Raw genomic sequence first — 21,158 nt, 5'->3', positions numbered from 1 at the left:
CTCTTCCTTTAAGATGTTGTTGATCTACTCACCCATTGTCCCCCTAAAAGCCAGCTGACTAAAATGAAGTGTATCCTGATGCTTCAGTCTTCTAGGCACCCATACATGAATTAGCAAAGTAAATATGGCCACACAATTGGTGGCATCTCCAAAGAACTGCTGTAGCATTTTGTGCTGGTAAATCTTCTCATCACCAAATGATAGGATGGTTTGCCCACCTGAATAACTGAGCTTACCAAATAAACACAATTACCTTTCTCATTTTTTGGTCATTAAGCACTAGTTGAACACCTGGGGTTGCCTGTGGCTTCTCTGCTCTACTGTAACTCTTACACTTACCTCTCACTCTCTAGAAATGGCTTCTCCTCTTCATGGTGCTGTCCATTTTTATATGTGCCACGCTCAGAAACGTAAGCCATAGCTGGCACAGACTTGTGTCAATCAAACCCATTAAGTCAGCGGTTGTCAGATTTTCAAATTTTCCTTTGAACATTTGGTCAGGGCCTCTTTTGCTCATAACAAGGTATTAACTATTCTACTATAGTCCCATAAACATCCAAACAAGTGTATACCCCATGTTTTGTGCTAACAGATCTTTAGTCTGGACTTCCTAATATATGTAAAAAATAGTCTTTCTTCTTGAATCTCAGCCCAAATGGTCCCCAGGCAGGGCCCTACAACCAATGCTTAAAGCTCTTTTGAGGAGCCAGCTCTATAATTTTGGAACCAATGTTTTAAGTGTTTATTGCATGTTATACTGTCTCTAGAAGAAGCACAATGTATTAGCAGACACAACAGTGACTATATCATATACCATAAACACCTGCCTGTCGCATCTCTGCTTCTGGTCCTTGTGGTTATTGCCAGAACTCCCCTTACACATTTTATAGATTAAGGTACAAAGAGGGACAAATCAATAGACCTCATATATTCTGAAAGACGTGCCAACTCCTTTTCGGAATAAAAAAGTAAATGTGCATAATATTTTCCAAGATTATAAAATGCTGTGTAATGTAATGAAATTCTAGCACAATTATGGATGAGCAAGAGAGATCAAAGGACAATGGAATATACAGGTGCAGTAAGGAATTAGGATACATGTAGAATGAAAGAAAACTTAATTTCCCAGCATGCAAAGCAACTGCACAAGGAAGCTGTAGTTTAAACGATGCTGATGTTTTTGCTAGTCAATAAATTAGGGCCCAAAGTCTTCTAGATGCCACAACAAAACATTTGGTACCCTGGGAAAAGCAAGGACTGTACTTCTAGAGCCCCATATGTCCTAGGGATGGCACTTCTGTTTCAATCAAAGGTTTGCTTTAGATTACTGACCATTGTTGGTAAACGAGGGCCACCGAAAGGAGTTTCTGGGTGGTCCTGTAGCACTCTTGCCAGTATCTTCAGCACTCATGCTCAATTCAGCACCCATGAACTCATGGCCACTGCACTTACTAAGTGTGAACGTCTCTCCAAAATTCTCTAGGCTAAAAAAATCATAACTATAACTACAATGTCTTCTAGTTTAGCACCTGACTCCTATAACACCTTTTGTATGTTGCCCAATGTATCCCATACTGTTTATACCGTAAAGTCAAATTGCACTGGCCATATCCCTGTTCATATTTTACTGTTATATAATAATGCCTATACAGTGAAAAGGTTCCAAACATCTCCTGTAAAGCTTCAAACAGAATTCTGCTTGGGGAATTGATGACGTGGGTGTATGTGCCAAGGACCTGTACGTATAATGGCGTTTGTTTCTTTTCTGTTACTGACGGCTGTAGCCTTAACCTGATGTACAATATGAATAAACATGGCAATCTCTTTCCAGCACATGTTTGTGTGTTTGTATGGGTGTTCTACTCATTCAGTCGCCTCTGCTCATTCAATTTGTTCTGCTGCATGTGACAATGGATCTGTTTGCTGCTGGAAAAAAGACTTTTCATATATCATTATATGCTTAAATATGTGTCTGCTGAGAGAATTCAGCTTCTAGGCAACTCAATAAATACTGTACATTTGAAATACCCATTTGCTTGTGTTTTTTATATCTAGTAATATTGCAGAGCAGCTCTGTTTGATTATTCTATGGATTTATCAATAGGCTGCTTATAAAACTATATACATAGGTATATTTACAGAAATTATAATAAAAATAAAAAGTGCAGGTTAAATAACATCTATATCCTGCCTGGTGCATTATAGCGTCTATCTCAGCACAGATGCTGCACATTCGGAATGACGCACAATCTGGGGGTGAGCCAGGCGATCCCCATGACCCATCTTGTATACTGAACTAGGGGAAAAAAAGAAGATGCACTCATCCGGTTCAAAACAGTGTACTTAAGGTACCTCCAATGCTTTATTGGCCGGAAAAATCAAATGTTTCTGGGGCTTCCTGCCCCCTTCGTCAGTGAACTTCAATTTCAACTTCAATTTCAAACTTACAATTTCAACTAATCGTGAGTAAATTGAACCCAATTTACTTTGATCATCTTGTATACTGCACTACTGCGGGTAGGACTTGACAAGGGATTTTGTCACGATCCAACGCGCAGCTGCGTCTGCAACCGACAGTCGGATCACGTTGGATCAAGGCTGCGACACCATCCGACAATTCTATCTCTTGCCTTAATTTTGTCGCATGCGACAATTCGCATGCGTTTTGTCGCAGTGCGTCGGATCGCGAAAAAATCACTCATGGAGTCCTACCCTGAGGGTACAGAAATAGACACAGATCGCTAAGATCCATAATAGGATTGTGAAGAGTTTCACATCAGGTCACAAGGTGGAAATCCAGGGCCACAAACTGTATTTATAGTAAAAACATGTCGGTTTGCTCATTTGGTAAATTGGCCCTATTGTGTTACATTTGATATACTGGTTATTGTTAATAAGCTGGACAATTGTATTAAGAAAGTCGAGAGTACAGCATTTATGCAAGTTTTGCACTTTGTGCTCAATAAGCTTAGTCTGTAAATGTAATATAAACCTTCCCCACAAACATAATATATAATACAAGGAATGGGAGCCAATGATGCAGCAGGAGTGGGAATGCGCGCGGGTATCGCCGAATGATTTCTAAACCAGTAAGCTGTATAAATAAATAAATAGGCTCACAAGCAGACTGTACTGGTGCTTCATGTATACAAAGCCTTTATTCATGGACATGCTATAAAGTGAGAAGAAAACCCAAACAATGATAAATAAATCAGTAGTCATACTGCTAGCGTTTGCCTCTTTAAGTAAACATTCAGCTGACTGGTGAAGAACTTTAAGGACAAGGAAAGGCAAAAAAATACAATCCCATTTTTACTTTCTTTAATGAAAAAGAAACCTATCTCCAATATACTTTAATTAAAAAATGTGTACCGTTTTTATAAGAAACCTGACTGTATGCAGTGAAATTCTCCCTTCATTTACTGCTCCCTAACTGCTGAGCAGAGAAGCAATCATACTTATGAACAGCGGGGGAGCCCCTGCCTTATTTACCAGTCATGCAGAAACAAGCAGCTTTGTTTATTATGATCCCTAAGCAGCCCAGACCACACTGAGCATGTGCACAGTCTTAGTCTTGCAAAGATGTTTAACAAAGTTACAAGATGACAGCCCCCTGTGGCCAAATTTAAAAGCATAAATCATTTGTTTGATTAGGCTTGTGGTGCAGTAAGTTCATGTTTATGTTTAGTATAAAAAATACAGCATTTCTAGCCTTATTCTATTTTAGACTTGTATTGGCTGCCAGTTGTGGTTCTGCATCTGAAACATGTTGTGCTTGGCATCTACTGCAACATAAAGCCAAGCAACCGTGCTGCCATTCTTATCAGTGTCTTGATATTGGGGCCCTTTATGTCTACAGTGTTTTACCTTGGCAGAGGAAATACTATGGCAATGTTATTTACAAAATATGTATGCACAATGGCAGGTAAAGAAAACTCTATGATCTACTGTAGTGCTGGATGTCATAGGCCTTGAGATCCATCCACACCTACAATGTGCAACCACCAGTGCAGGGCACTAATATAGGCTGCTGCTCAACTGGTATAGCAAGCCAGGGAATATATATAGATATAACTATATTCCTGTGTATAAGACTGATGCAAGGTTTCTGTGCAGTCACTTTTAGACCCGAGATATTTAAACGGAGAGGAAATCGAAACCATGGACTGACCCTGGAATATTTGGATACTTGGCAACTATAATGCTGTTTAGTTGTTTAGACACAATCTGGTGCCATACAGAAGATTCCTGCCTAAGTTCTTAATTAAGTTCTGGGAACTTTCATGTACCAGCACATACAGTGCACTCAATATTTGCCAAGACCACGTTTAGCCCTAGATTCTCTTTTTAGTGATCCCTTACCAGAAATCTCCATCATGGAGTGGATCTTGAACCTATTCTCCATGCTGGAATCTTGTCTGGTATAATATTTAACCTATACTAGGGGCTCTCACTTTCACTATTATAAATCACAGAGCAGGCTCTTGTGTTTTTAACCTTCCCTTCCCTTTCTGTTTAATGGAATATTGAATTTATTAGGTTCAGTAAATTCAGCTCAGTATTCTGCTATAGTTCTATATGTTGGTGAATTAATGACATGTTGCGGGGCCCATGATCTAGATTATTTTTTCAATTATAATTTATATTTTCTATTCATTTGTATCTGTGCTGCTGGCCCTAGGTCTGGTTGGGATGGGTGAGTGGTTGGTACCTGTGGGAGAAGTTTAGGCAGCCAGACTAGACAAGGTGTGTGTGTGCATGGAATATGACTCAGCTCTGTATGACATGTTTGATTTGGCACCTGCTAGTAACATCCAACGTGCTCCAAACCCGATGCGTCGTAGAGAGCTCACACACATGCCTTGTCTTGTCTGGCTTCCTAATCTTCTCCCAACAGGCACCATGTACCCATCCCAGCTGGACCCAGGCCCTGCAGCACATAAAAAATTTATTTAAAGAAAAGAAAAATAATAATTGAAAAAACTAGATTGGCTCCTAATCACTCTTGGCCTATAGGCTAAAGCCTTCATTAATCTGCCACTAACAGGTACCTACTAAATGAATGCTAATTACTGCCATTATTTACTCTTTTTAGCAGATCCTTGTGTGGTCCTAAACTTCCCTTATTAGTCATTTTACCATTTTGACTAGGGAACTTTTTTTGGGATTACTCTTGACTGCTTTAGCATTCAGTCCTTTATTTTGTTTTTATAGAGCTGAGGCTGAAAAAGAGTGATCCTTTTTCCTTAAAGGGATACTGTCATGGGGAAAAAATTTTTTTTCAAAATGAATCAGTTAATAGTGCTGCTCCAGCAGAATTCTGCACTGAAATCCATTTCTCAAAAGAGCAAACAGATTTTTTTTATATTCAATTTTGAAATCTGACATGGGGCTAGACATTTTGTCAATTTCCCAGCTGCCCCTGGTCATGTGACTTGTGCCTGCACTTTAGGAGAGAAATGCTTTCTGGCAGGCTGCTGTTTTTCCTTCTCAATGTAACTGAATGTGTCTCAGTGGGACATGGGTTTTTACTATAGAATGCTGTTCTCAGATCTACCAAGCAGCTGTTATCTTGTGTTAGAGAGCTGTTATCTGGTTACCTTCCCATTGTTCTTTTGTTTGGCTGCTGGGGGGGAAAGGGAGGGGGTGATATCACTTGCAGTACAGCAGTAAAGAGTGATTGAAGTTTATCAGGGCACAAGTCACATGACTTGGGGCAGCTGGGAAATTGACAATATGTCTAGCCCCATGTCAGATTTTAAAAATGAATATAAAAAATTTGTTTGCTCTTTTGAGAAATGGATTTCAGTGCAGAATTCTGCTGGAGCAGCACTATTAACTGATTCATTTTGAAAAAAATGTTTTTTCCCATGACAGTTTCCCTTTAAAGCAATTCCACTTGTCTTGGAGGATAGAATGTGCAAGAATTCAACCTTACGGGCAAGATCTCATCCTCCCATGGAATCTTTGTTTGCCAGTAAGATTCAATTCTTTCACATATTTCACTCTGGTGTCAGACGTGGCTTCTGGAGGAGATTAGTCGCTCAGTGACAAATCGCCTCTTCTTCGTGCGACTAATCTCCCCTAAATGCCTTCTCACCGGCTAGAATGTAAATCGCTGGTGGGTTGGCACCCGGAATGCTTCATTTTCCGAAATCGCCCGAAGTTGCCTCACGTGGAAACTCAGGCAACTTCGGAAAGCCACCATACAGTAGGATAAGAGTGAGTCTAAACCAGTCTGAATCCTTAATAGGTCAATGAGCAATTTTGCTTTAGCATTTTGTAAGATCTATTGTTGAACTGGTTGTTTTTCATTTGGTTTAAATACAGTGTTTAAATGTAATAGCTGAAGCTATTTAAACTATGATTTGCATGAATGTAGTTACTTTTTTCTTTTCAATGAATGGCTTTCAATAGATACTCCCTATTCTGGTACATGCATATATGGAAGCTGTTCTTATAAATCACCGGCATGTGCAGCAGTTTGATAGGTTCCTGATCCTGAAGATACAAATCATTCCTGGGGATTGTAATGCTTTCACTAAAGGAAAAGAATAGAGAATGCAGTTTATTTTCTGGCTAAATGGATGTAGGAACAAAAACAAAGACAAGTGCTAATAGCTGTTGCTATTAAATACTCCCACTGGCAAAAAAAGCATTATCCCTTTGTCACAGAGCTTTCTCTGACATTACTGAGAGCACAAGCCATGCTAAAAGAAACCAGGCCTTTTTAAAGACGTATTCCGTGTTCATTGTGTGTTTCTGTGCCATGGCTCTCTAATCCACTACAACTGCTTTATAGTACAGTAAAATAAATATGGAAAGGGATACAACTGGTTGTAACCTTTTGTTATAGGTTTGAATAGAAAGAAGTACATTTGTTTATTTATTTATTTTGTTTATACTGCTTTTATTAACCTTTTATTTAAGATTTGAGGAAGTAAAGGCTGAATCTGCTGTACCAGCCCAGAGGCTCAACAGCCCTATAAGAACAACGATCTTGGGTCTGGTTAGGCCATCATTTGCATGCCAGAGGCACTGCACATGCTCAGTGGGGTCTGGGCTGCTTTTGAGAAGCTAAGCTAAGGGTATGCATGAAAATCATCCTTACATTAGCAGTGAGGTTACATCTGTCATAGAAGCTGATTATTGATAAATTCTTTCTATGCTGCCAAGGAACGTCAGTAGGGATGGGTGATTTTAAACTGTTTCGCCTCGCCAAAAATTTGCCGCCAGCAAAAATTTGGTGAAATGCATTAAAGTCTATGGGCGACAATTTTTTTTGACACACCACATTTTTTTTCTCTCCCATTGAAGTCTATGGGTGTCATTTCCACGGCGAAAAACGGCGTCTAAATGAAAGGGAGAGTTCACCTTTAAGTAAACTTTTAGTATATTACAGAATGGACAATTCTAAGCAAGTTCTTAATTGGTCTTCATTTCTATTTTTATATAGTTTTGAATTATTTTCCCCCTTCTCCTGACTCTTTCCAGCTTTTATTTTTTTTTCAATTTGTCTTTTTATTGAGAAATTTTTCAGCACATAAAACAACAGCACAGTAGTACACAATGACACAATAAGAAATAAAAACATAATAGTCCATAGTCAATAGTAGGAATAGGGGGGTGCTGATGGAATCCTTAGTGGCATACACGGTAGGGAATGTTAGGTTCCTGAAGTAGCGGTTGCAAGGGGCAGCTACAGCCCTACAAAGTAAATCCAGGAAGTATAGGTAAATCACCATTCCCCCAGCTTCAAAAGAGAGAAAAAAAAAAGAAAAAGGGAAAACAACCTTGTGTCTACTATGTATGAAACCTGGTTAGAGCCAGGAAAGAAAAGAAAAAAAAGAGGGGGAAGAAAGATAGAGAGGGAATAGGGGGTTCCCAACACGGATCAGTGGGCTTTGCAAATGGTAAGTAAAGGTACATACCTGATTATCTCTCATAAGGCGAGACAGGGGGGAGGAAGAGCCAGCTCCGGAGGTGAGGTATCTCAGAAAGACATTGACCCTGAATAAGCGAGGAGTCCAAGTGTTGCTTAACAATATGAGTGTAGAAGGTTGCCTGAACACCCTGAAGGTCTGGTTTGAGCCCACACCACTCAGAGGTCATTGAGTCCCTAACCACATGGTTTTAAATTGGTCCGTTTCCATAAATTGGAACCAATAGTACCATTTCTTTGTAAACTGAGACGTATCTTTTTCTGAGTTAGACTTAAGCTCCTCAAATTTCTGGATCTCTTTTACCTTGACCAGCCAGTCTTTGACAGTTGGGCTTGAGGTGGATTTCCAGTGGAGGGGAATTAGGGTTTTCGCTGTGTCCAATAGAATAGGTGTGAGGGATTTCCGATAGCCTTTCAGTAAATGAGTAGTGTCGTGAAGTAAAAGAGCTAGTGCAGTGTTGGGAATGGTATCGCCCGTAAGTGTTTCAATAGTATCCCGGATAGAAGTCCAATAGCCACTAAGGAAAGGGCAGGAGTGGAAGATATGAGTGAGCGTCCCAGGGTGTTGCTTACATCTCCAACATAAAGGTGAAGCGGAGGGAAATATCTTGTCCAGTTTAGTTGGAGTACGGTACCATTGTGTTAGCAATTTGTAATTAAGTTCCTGAAGCTTTGTACATCTGGAGGTTTTATGAGTAAATTTCATTATTCTACTCCAGGTCTCGGTCGCTATGGGTGTGCCCAATTCCCTTTCCCATTTGTCCTTCAATTTTGGTGATGGGTCTGGATGCAAGTGCTGGATGAATTTATATAGAGTAGATAGGCCTCTCGGGGGCGCCGTTTCAGAGAGCCATATACGTTCGATAGGTGTCGGGTCTGGCCTTACAATGTTATGGGGGAAATAGGAGTGTATGAAATGTGAAATTTGTCTGTGTTTAAATCGGTCTAGGTCTGTAATCGGGCGGTTTTGGTATCAGTGCTTCCAAAGTTTTAAGAGTGTTGCCATTATAGAAGGAGGAGGCGCCTTGGTGAAGGTCAATAGCCCATCCCTTGTAGTAGCTAAGATCTAAACCTGGGGTAAAAGAGGGGTTACCGATGACTGGGGTATGTAACGTTGGACTGTTCAGCCATTTACCAGTTTTGGTGAGAGAGTCCCAAATCTGAAGGGTGTATGTAAGCTTGGTATCGCCTTTATCGAGAATCACTCTAGTTTGTGGCGAAAGCCATTGGAGAGCCCAAAGGGGGGAAACTGCTGAATTTTGTTCAACTCTCACCCATAGTTTATCGCGTCTATGGAATGCCCAGTCCAAGCATCTAATCACCATTGTAGCTTTATGGTAGGCTGCCCAATCTGGGAGACTCAGACCGCCTTGGTCTTTGGGGGCTGTAAGCGTTGATCTAGCTGTCCTCGGTGTTTTATTGGCCCAGATAAATTTGGTAGTGAGTGCCGTCAGTTCCTTAAGCATGCCAGGGGGTGGGGGATATGGCAAAGACTGAGAGATATATAGGAAACGTGGTAAAACATTCATTTTAAGAATATTAACCTTGCCTATCCAAGAGAATGATGGTCGCTGCCATGTTTTAAGGTCCTGTTTAACTGCTAACAGGAAGTCTGAGTAATTCCGTTTCACCGTAGTTTTTAAATCAGAAAATATCTTCATACCTAGGTAGGTAAATGCGGACGATGTGCTTTTTATGGGAAAGTTAGTCATCAGATCAGTGTATTCTAGGTTAGGGATCGATACATTTTGGGCTACTGACTTGGACAAATTGACTTTGAAATCACTCACCGAGTTAAAGAGCCGAAGTTCAGCCATAAGATTGGGGAGGGAGATTCTGGGTTGCAAAAAATGAGCAGGTCATCAGCAAATGCTGCAGTTTTGTGTATTGTTTTACCACTTTGTATTCCTTGAATATTGGGATTCAAGCGTATCCTGTTAAGAAGGCTTTCTATCGAGAGAACAAATAGGATTGGGGAGAGGGGGCAGCCCTGACGCGTTCCGTTTTTTATTTGTATGGAGTCTGAGAGGTGACCGTTGACTAATAATTTGGCAGAGGGCTGGGTGTACAAAGCAGAAATCCAATTGCGAAGATTAGGGCCTAAGTTGATGTCTACAAGAGTGGCGTGTAAGAATGACCAGTCCAGCCGGTCAAAGGCTTTTTCTGCATCCAGGGAGAGAAGCATGAGAGGGGTGTTGTTTCGCTTACAGTAGTGTGTGATACTGAAAAGTCTATTAAGATTATCTCTTGCCTCTCTCCCTGGAATAAAGCCCACTTGTTCTGGAGAAATTATTGTAGGAGCTATCTGTATGAGACGGTTGGCAAGTACTTTTGCGTAGAGTTTAATGTCAGTGTTCAGAAGAGAAATGGGCCTGTAGCTACCAGGGTCTGCAGGGTCCTTGCCTTTTTTATGTATAAGAGAGATATGGGCCTTTAAATCCTCGGGGGGGACTACTATCATAGGGGAGATGGAGTTAGCCGCTTCTAGGAAATGGGGTAAGAGTTGATCACTCAGTTCTTTGTAGTATGAAATAGTAAGGCCGTCCGGGCCTGGGGCTTTACCAGATTTAGTGGTTTTGAGGGCCAGCAGAAATTCCTCTAAGGACAAAGGGGAATCCAAAATACGTTTTTCATAGTCTGTGATCTTGGGCAAGGCAGCCTCTGCAATATAGTCTTTGCATGCTTTGATATGAGGTGGTGGGAATTTGGGGGGAGAGTGAAGTTGGTAGAGCTTAGTATAATAGTGTGTGAAGGTATCAGCTATATCTACAGTAGAGGTCGCTAAAGAACCTCCAGGTTTTCTCAGTTTGGTAATGTGATTCCTGAGCTGTTTCGTCCTAAGCGCAGAGGCAAGTATACGGCTACATTTGTTACCATGTTCAAAGTATAGCGATTTGCATAATTCTATGGCTCTATTGTGGTAAGAAGAGTGGAGGTCTCGTAATTGTTGTCTAGCTATAGTGAGGTCCTCAAGGACTCGGTTGAGGCGGGATTGTTTATGCTGGCTCTCTAGATTATGAATTTTCGTTATGAGATCTTGAGTTTTGGCTAGGTGGCTAGCTTTTTTCCTGGCACCGTGTTTGATCAGTTCCCCTCGAATGACACATTTATGGGCCATCCAGATCGTCCAGGGGGAGAGGCCTTCAGTTTTATTCTCAGCAAAATAGTGTTGGAGGGATTGGGTAACGAGTTGTTTAATGGGCGGATCTCTAAGGAGGGATTCATTTAACTTCCAGCGTGTAGTTTTCCTTAGTGAAGTATGACTTTTGAGGGTACAAGTTATGGGAGCGTGGTCGGACCAGGAGATTACGTCGATGTGTGCTTTTTGAAGGTTAGGGATTTCTTGATGGTTAATCATAATATAATCTAGTCTACTATACACTTGGTGGGGGGGTTGAGAGTAGTAAGTATAGTCACGGCCAGTAGGGTTGATCAGCCGCCATGTATCCATAAGAGTATGTTTTCTAAGTTGGGACTTGATTGCCTCTAGGTTCCTATGGGACATGCTGGAGCGACCTGACGAAGAATCAAGGGTGGGTTCTAAGGTAACATTCAGGTCGCCTCTGATTATTACTGTACCTGCCGCTATCTCAGAGAGGGCCTGGAGGGTTGCAAGGAGAGCTTGGTGTTGATCAGTAGGCGGAAGGTACACTGAAGCTAGTGTGTAGGTTACATTCTGTATGTGGCCTTTAATTATAATAAACCTGCCGAGTGAGTCCGATTTAGTGTCCTGTATAGAGAAACCTAGAGAGTCAGCAATTAAAATCATGGTCCCTCTGGTTTTGGAGGTCAAAGGCAGGCTATGTCTAAGCAGTTGGAAACCCCGAAATTTGAGGAGTGGAACATTTTGTCTTTTGAAATGGGTTTCTTGCACAAACATAATGTTTACCTTTAGGCGTTTCATATCTCTGAGTAGATTGTGGCGTTTGAGTGGTGTGTTCAGGCCCCTGACGTTCAAGGATCCAACGGTTAAATCACACATTGGTGTGGAGAGGTAGTGTCCGGCTCAGAAGGTCTCGTCTCCGGAGATGCTCCCCCGTATGGTATATCTGTTTGAGGTAAAAGGAGTAATCAGAGAGAGCCGTGGTGGGAGAAGGAACAGAAGAGAGAGTAGGTAGTGGAGAGTAGAAAAGTGTAGAAACAGAGACATGAGAATATAACCAAAACACAATTTCAGCTAAAACCCTAGCTGGTCGTGGTAGCCCCATTGGTGCAATCGTGGGGTTGCGGGCGAAAGCGCCGCCGTGGGAAAAAACAGTAATAAACTTCTGCCCTCCCGGGACAGAGCCTTTCACAGAGAGCAAAACGCTATCTGGGGAAAATGGTTGAGTAAACTGTTCAGAACAACTAAAACTGTGATGGAACAGTGGAGCTCCCAGTGCCAAAATAGGAAGTGAGTGCGGGGAGAAGGGTGGGATAGCAAAAAGAGGAGCCATATGGTAAGTGTTACCCCCTTTGGTCCGGATTTTTTATAATTTTTTGTTCGTCTCTGCCGTTCCCTTTTTTTCTTTTTTTTTTTTCTTCTTCCCCCTTCCCCTTTGTCTTTCTTTTTTCCTTTCTTTTTCCCTTCCTTCCTATCCCTTCCCTTCCTTTCCCTTTTGTTCTTTTTTTTTTTTTTTCCCTATTTCCTCCTTTTTTGGTTTTAAATTGTCAAATTGTTATAGTGTGGTTCCGTAATTCAATTTTCTTCTTTACTTTTTTTTTTTTTTTTTTCCCCCCCTTTCCCCTTCCTTCTTCCCTTTCCTTCCTTCCTCCTCCCCCCTTTCCCCTTCCCCTTTCTTTCTGTCTCCTGAGGGGGGGTAAGGAATCTTCCACGTTAGACTGCGATCGCCTAGTGCCAACTAACGCTATACTGTAAATAATGCATAAATGGAAATTAAAACACAAGATCAGTAACAGGAAGGCAAAATATATAGGGGAGAAAGGAACAGGGGCGACGAGTCTCATCAAAAAAAAAAAAAAAAAAAAAAACGGACAGGGCGATAGGGCAGATGATGGGAATCTTGAAGAATCTCAGTCGAGGTTGCGGAGTGTCAATAGTTTGCCTTTGAACTCTCGACAATCGCAGAGTAAACAATGCCTTCACCAGGATAGCGATGCAAAGTCTCCATCTGTACAGAAATACGGATCTCAGTCGTCCAGTCAGGGGAGTCACCTGTAGGAGGAAAATAATTAAGGATGCTTCCAGTCACCGTCCTACAGTTGGATCTTCCAAAAGTTGCATCTTCTAGTTGTTTTCTCGTTTTGTGAAAAAGTTGCCAAAATTATGAGGGAAGTAAGTCCAGAGAATCTCCAATATAAGCCAGCACTCAGTCTTCCAGGCAAGGGAGCCACCTGTGGGAGGAAAATGAGCAGGGATGGTTCCAGTCACTGTCCTTCAGTTAGATCTATCAGAAGCTGCATCTTCTAGTTGTTTACGTTTTTTGTGAGAAAGTTGCCAAGATTGCAAAGGAAGTGGGTCCAGAAAATCGCCATTATAAGCCAGCTCTCTCCAGCCTTGCAAATCAGGCAACGGTAAGTCCAGTGAGGCGCAGAATGCCTCAGCTTCATCTGGTTCCCGCAAGCTATACTGTTTGCCATTCTTGGTGGCTAGGAGAGCAAAGGTGAAGCCCCATCTGTATGCGATGTTTTTGTTCCGAAGAACCACGGTGAGTGGTTTCAGTAGTCGTCTTTGCTGAATAGTGAGCCAGGCCAAGTCCTGAAAGATGGACACCTCATAGTCCTCAAACTTGAAGGTCTCGGTGTTGCGCATTTTCCGTATTATTGCTTCCTTGGTCGTATGTTTGTGGACGCAGCAGATAACATCCCTGGGTTTGTCGGACCTGTTGTTGAAGGACCCCAAAGATCTGTGGGCCCTGTCCAGTTCCAAGGGGGTGTCTGCGTCGACCTCAAGAATAGCGTTAAAGAGGGTGCGCAGGGTATTAGGTAAGTCCGCAGCTGAGACCGATTCAGGAATGCCCCGAATACGCAAATTATTGCGCCGACCCGTTATCCAAATCCTCCATGTGCTTGCGTAGGAGATAGATAAATTTGTGGTGGTCGTTAACCCTATGGATGAGGGTATTGTGGGCCTTCTCTGTTACTTCAAGCCTATTTTCAAACATACCTTGGGCTTCTCCTATGGCCCGAATGTCGGCCTTGATCTCAGCCAGGTCCGCCTTGTGTGCCTCTTGGATAGTCTTGGCCATGGCCCTGAAGTCCTCCTTAGTGGGAAGAGCAGCCAGTATAGCTTGCAAGTCTGGCGGGACCGACGCCGTGCTGTATTCCGAGGCCACGGAGCCAGATGGGCTGCGGCCTGCGCCCTCCGCCATCTTGGGCGCATGTTTAGCCGTTCTGGAGCTGTGGCGTTTGTGGAGAAATGGCGACATAGAGCTTTGGCTGTTCTGTGCAGTCGCGTGGGTGCTTAGTTCTGCTTTTTTGTAATGTTTCCCCATCGTGCAGGCTGTCGGGAAGCTGAGAAATAGCTAAAGATGTCGGCTCTGCCCGGGAGAGATCAGTTAGTGCGTCCTCTCAGCACGCCATCAGACCACGCCCCCTCTTTCCAGCTTTTAAATGGAAAATGGGGTCACTGACCCCCATCTAAAAAGCAATGCTCTGTAAGGCACCGCACTTATTGTTATTGCTACTTTTTATTACTTATCTTTGTATTCAGGCCTCTCCTATTCATATTCCAGTCTCTTATGCAAATCAGTTCATCGTTGCTAGGGCAATTTGGAACCTAGCAACCAGATTGCTTAAATTGAAAACCGAAAAGCTGCTGAATACAAAGATAAATAACAATAAAAACAATTGCAAATTGCAAATTGTCTCAGAATATGATCTTACATCCTAAAAGTTAATTTAAAGATGAAAGCAGGGATTAAGCAGGAAGGTCCTACATCCCACCGCCTGCCTTCAGCCCTGTCTGTTCATTTATTTTCCCTGGGTGGCCCAGGAGTAGGAAGCAGAGGCAGGACTTGTAGTTGCAATGTTCTTGCTCTGCTGAATGAGAAGAGGACGAAGCATAAGCATGAGAAAAACATCATATTCAAATATGTACTTTAGGCTACTAATTATTCCCGATTATTTATTCTGGCTGCCTTCATAAGACTCCTCAAATATTTTCTCTGCAAAAATAGAATGTGCACATTTATTAAGTTCAACTAAATTTAGTCTCCTGCGCTGATGGAGGAATGCTTGCTTGTGATGTGCTAATTATGTGCAATTTGCTGTCTTGTCAGTCACTTTGCAAATAAAATAATTCCTTCCAGAAAGCTTGTGTTTTCCCTCTCATTGTGTTCATTTACCATGAAGAGCATCTTGTGCCAGACACTGTGTTTGTAGTATTCAACACTGCACACTAATGGACTTGCTACAAGAACAACTGACCCATATTCTTCTACATTGTCATTTTATTTTCCCCCAATCCTAATCAGCCGCAAGCAGCCATTCTTAGAGGGAAGCTCAACCAATCAGCATCAATCATGTCTAAAAAGACTTCACTCATTGGCCCTTGATATTTAGAGCTCTCGTTTTCCAGACTGTGGCATTGGACCCCAGAGAGCATAAATAATATTTAGGGTAATATTTAGAAAACATTTGTGATATTTCTAAAAGCCCAATTTAAATGTCAGTTACAGTAAGGGGGTGATTTATCAACACTCAGTTAAAATTTTCATTTTTGGTACAATTTTGTTGCTAATAGACTATCAGTGAGAAAGAGGAGAGCACTCGAACGCAGATTAATTGCTTGTGATTAATATTTATTTAAGCTGCTGTACACGAGTGTACAGCAGCTTAAATAAATATTAATCACAAGCAGTTAATCTGCGTTCGAGTGCTCTCCTCTTTCTCACTGATAGTCTAATAGTTTTGGATGTTCGGTACATCTACTTAAGAGGATTGATGCATTCATCTACAAAGAGTTAATTGGCTGAGCGAAGATTCCCTCTCCCTCTACAGAATTTTGTTGCTAACACTCATGAATCTGTTTCAAAAATGACATTTGAAAGCTTGCGAGGTCATGTACAAAGTGTAGAAAATTTTTTCAGTTTAGGGTTTTTACCCTTTTTTTTGAGAGCTTGTAGACAAATTCATGAGTAGATTTTGAGACGAATTTGAGTTTTTCTTTTTAACGGTTTTGTTTGGTTGAGCTTTTTTTACATTGATAAAAATTTGAGTTTATTCAAACTGAAAAGACCTCGAAAATTCACACATTTTGATAAATAGTCCTTTAAGGGTTGGTGTGAGCTTTTATTTGCTGACATGAGAATATTGCAACCATGGTTGTATTGGGCCAGTGGGACACTGGAAAAAAAAAAAAAACGGCAGGTCTCGGCCCTTGTAGGCCCAGAACTGTTCCCTGTGCTTCTCCCTGACCTCCCCTACTGGCCAGACCTCCTCGTGTCTCATAGGAAGAAAGGTATGTGCAAAGTGGGGGGCCATCAAAGGTGGTTGAGTCTGGGAAGGGGAGCGCGGGGAGGCTGTGGGAGCCCCTGACACAGCCACCCAATGGGCCCTGGACCCCCAGTTTGACGCTGATTGGAACTATGATTGAGTGGCTCTTATAGCAAGGCACTTGGGTATGATAAAGCTATTTCATAATATGCTCGCCTACCATTATTGTAAGGAATGAATATCCATAAATGGATGTTATTCTTAAGTCTCCTTCCATGGCTAATATTAAAAGGAGAATGCAAATAGCTCTTCTTTGTAAACTGGCAAAATCAACTGTACCAAAGTGAATCGCGAGCAAATGAAAATAGTTTCCAGGCCAGACCATTGGCATATGGTCTCCTGCTTCTATAAGAAACTTTAAGACCTTTTTGTGGTTTGTTGGTTCCTAGAAGTTCTTGACTGATGTGTATAAATAGAAACTGTAATCTACTGCATTCAGATCTCTCTGTTAAACACCAAGGAAATAGGTGTAATGTAAACCCTTTCTGTTTGCCTTTAATTACAGCCTCTGTCAGAACTTGCCTTGCCAATAAACCAGCCCATCAATCAAAGTGAGCAAGGAGATGTTAAATTAAAGGCCTCTGTTTCCAAGAGTATGACTGTGGTTACTATGGAGTGAAGCGAGGCAGAATGTGACAGCCAAGTGGTTAATAATTATGATTCTTCAGTTGCAAGGCTGGGATTATAGGAAGGAAATTAAAAATGCCCCAGTTTCTATCCCAGTGTTTGGGGTTTTCTACATGTAAGAAATGCAGCAGAAATATCTTGTAAGTGGTATGATGATATGTTTTGTAGTAATGGCTGCATTATCCCTTTAGGTAACCCTTTACAGGAAAGGAGAACTTGTAGTTGGACAATAAACTGGGGGTTGATAGGATGCTGAACACAGTAACAGCTTTATTGTCAGTCACTAGCAAGGCTTCTCCACTTCTCATTCCAGTAATGATAATACAAAAAACAGTACAAGAATTCCCAGGGCACTTGGTCGTCTCCTGTCACCTACCTTCATGATTTTTCAGCCCATTTACATCTGCAGGCTAAGGACAAGGAAAAAGGTATGCAATGCAGCCCAGTATAGGGGGGTGGATGCCAAAAGGAGAGCCTTTGAGGCTGCAGCCCTGGTGGGCCCCAGACACCCCAATCCAATGCTGGACCCCCTCTCCTATCTCAAGGTTCGCTGCTCTCCACAAACTAATGGCAGCAGGCAGGCATGAGAGGGCTGTGGGGAGAGCATGGGGTTGCTGTCTGTGCACACGGCTCCTTCTTTCAAGTTATGCCACTGACACAGTATAAGGCTTGTGGTTGGGGTGCCCTCCCTGAAGAAATAGGAGCTTTCTGGACCTTGCTCCCTCTACACTATGTCCCTGACTGACCCCTTCCCCTTTGTGAACTCATTTAGTCTTATCATCTTACATCAGCCAAAGAAGAAGTGAACGGCTGCTCTGCCCGTTATATACACTACTTGGGGCAATTCCCTTCACTCCTGAGTGACATTGAGTAGAACCTCCTCTACGGAATACACTGCTTCACATCTTCTTCTAGACAATAGAAGTAATAACATCTAACAGAAAAAAATGAAATTAACCCCTTAAATCTCTACTGTCAGTTTCTCTGCATACAATGGCACAGTTACAGTAAATAGAGTCAGACTCTTTGATTCCAGCCAGTGTAGATTTCACAGTACTGTAGGGAGAGAGCTGGGGGCCAAAACCACTATGTACTGTAGGTCCTACACGGTGTGTGGGGAGTATGAGTAACAGAAATAACTAAGAGTACGTTATTATACAGTGTACTAATTTAGTTTAAATGCCTATAAATGTGGGTAATATTACAGTACAGTATTACAGTACATATCTATTTAGAGACATATAAATATCTGATACTGCCTAAGGTCTCTTTACAATATCAGAGATCAGTCTATAGTTCATTTGCTGACTCCTGCCTTATTTTTCTGTATCGCCTGACATATCCGTACTATATTTCCTGTTGTATCCATACTATATTGCCTGGCGTATCCCTACTATACTGCCTGGCTTAATCCTACTGTATTGCCTGGCATATTCCTACTGTATTGCCTGGCATATCCCTACTGTATTGCCTGGCATATCCCTACTGTATTGCCTGGCATATCCCTACTGTATTGCCTGGCATATCCCTACTGTATTGCCTGGCATATCCCTACTGTATTGACTGGCATATCCCTACTGTATTGACTGGCATATCCCTACTGTATTGCCTGGCATATCCCTGCTTTATTATCTGGGGTATCCCTACCGTATTGCCTGGCATATCCCTGCTGTATTGCCTGGCGTATCCCTGCTGTGTTGCCTGGCATATCCCTACTGTATTGCCTGGCATATCCCTACTGTATTGCCTGGCATATCCCTACTGTATTGCCTCGCATATCCTTACTGTATTGCCTGTCATATCCCTACTGTATTGCCTCGCATATCCCTACTGTATTGCCTCGCATATCCCTACACATTATTGTAACTGCTGTAACAGGATTTAGGGCTATGCAGATTCCAACCATTGCCAGAATAGAATAATCACACAAGCACACCAGTAATATTTTCAGCCGTAGTGCTATGTTTGCATAATAATGTTGTGCCTTAAAAAAGTTGCCAACTTGAGCCTGCAGTAGCTGTCTCTGTTCAATCACTGTTTGCTAAACTGCAACGGGGAATATTCTAGTGACTCACTGGGGATTGTATCTCCTCTACATTAACTATAATACTGACTGACTATCTTTGCCAATGCCCACTAGACTGGATAGTAGTGACCAGGATCACACACAATGGGGCAGGAGAGATAGTAATCTGGCTTCCATTGAGGATGCTCTTGGTTGATTATCGCTGCAAGGCAACATGGCAATAGGCTGGATAGCTCTTCAGTGCAGGAGTTGCTTTAAGGGTGATGAGGTTGGGGAGGTTGGGGAGGAGGCACAAAGGTCTGTGCACTGGCCCTAAAAGTTCTGAATGACCATGGGTTTAATGCCCCTTAAATCACCCAAGATAAATGATCCCTATATTTGGGTTGTCTAGAATAAGCCAGGAGAGACATAATATACATTCCCTAAACAGTTGCGAGCTCTGGCCCGTCTGAAGGTTCCTTGGAATTTCTTTTCTGTGGTTTTCCCTTACTCTCTAACTCCTGTGGTATTGTCATCCTTTAGGCCTTCTATTCTGAGTTTTTTTCCCCTTGTATCTGCTCTTTCATTCATCTCTCTCTCTCATAAAGATACTGGAATCTCTTCCTCACCAACCTCTTGTTCCTTTGCATGGCTCTCCCCTTTGCTATTGTTAAGTATGTTCCACACAACAACAAAACATTGGCCTTTAGGGCCCTTACACACGGGCGTTTTTACCTGCGCTCCCCTGCGTTGTGCTTTCTTCTGTTCAACCGCAGGGGAGCGCAGAAGTAGACGCACTGAATTATTGTCAATGGGGTTGTACTTAGACGCATTTAAGCGACAAACGCAGGTTGGGACGCCGCATGTTGCATTTCACCTGTGTTCAGTGCATTCATGTGTCTGTGTGAGTACAGCCCCCTTCAAAATAATTGACTGCGTCTACTCCTGCGCTCCCCTGCAGCTGAATGGAAGAAAGTGCAACGCAGGAGAGCGTAGGTAAAAACGCTTGTGTGTAAGGGCCCTTACTCGGGGTGGTTACTAGGCAACTGCTCAAAGCACCTTGCAGTTATGAGCTCAGGTCAATCACATTTAACTGCTGTAGCTTTTTTTTCTTTTTTTGTAATGAAGATACTAATAAGGCAGCACAAAATACACAAAATACACTAGGATTAGATGGAATACACTGGCCTGAAGTGAAGATCTGTATTTAATATGTACACTGGGAGGAAGTTAATAAAAGATGTACTATGTAGTAAATGGCAATTTCCTGTTCTGCCACGGAGTTTTTAATGAATGACAGCAGCTTATTGTAGTTTAGGAAGGGTCACGGCTTACAAAACACAGGATACTCAATACCCGGGTCTAATTGCTCTCATCACGCAAGAGGCAGGTGCAAGTTATTCTTGGGTTCAATAAGTATTTCCTAATCGTGCTGAACTGCAGCTTCCATATTGCACCCCGCCTGCATAGTTTGGCCATGCAGCTATGGTTTGTACCATGTCAGTAGCTCCATCCTGCACATTATGACCTTAAACAGGACTGTCTCATCATGTATCACCTGCTCCAAAATCCCATATGATGTCACATCTTTAGGTTAACGTGACACGGGGCATATCTCAGCCAACTCCCTGCTCCCATTCAGCTTAACGGAAAACCCTGGCAAGTGCTCACTTTGCACACAGATTTGCCTTTTTGGAATTTACACATCTCTTGTAGATTCTTCTCATAGTCAGGCTTTGGGGGTGTTTCATCTGCACGGTCACACAGGAGACTATAAGAAAATGGTTCCATTATTATTTTATTTAACCACTCTATACATACACATATTCTATTTTAATGTATCAATCTGATAATAAGCTGAGATAGTATAAGGTAAAGGGGCCACTGTACTGTTTACACTGCTTTTCAAACTGTGTGGCAGCCACTGCATTCTTTTGCACAGGATACAATTAACCCTACAGCCAATGGCACACCAGACTTGTCCTGGTTATGTTTCTCTACTGAAAACCATCAAGTCCTTTGCAACATCATCACTCCGTGACATCATGACCCCCCCATGACATTGTCTCCACATCATCTGTAAACAGGAACGGGGAAAGGTGGCAACCGTAGATGGCCCTGATCCTTAATAAACTAGTTAAATAAACA

Source organism: Xenopus laevis, chromosome 6S (genome assembly GCF_017654675.1).
Source record: "Xenopus laevis strain J_2021 chromosome 6S, Xenopus_laevis_v10.1, whole genome shotgun sequence".
Lineage (NCBI taxonomy): Eukaryota > Metazoa > Chordata > Amphibia > Anura > Pipidae > Xenopus > Xenopus laevis.
The sequence above is the reverse complement of the archived record's forward strand: the minus strand, read 5'-3'. Positions refer to the sequence as shown.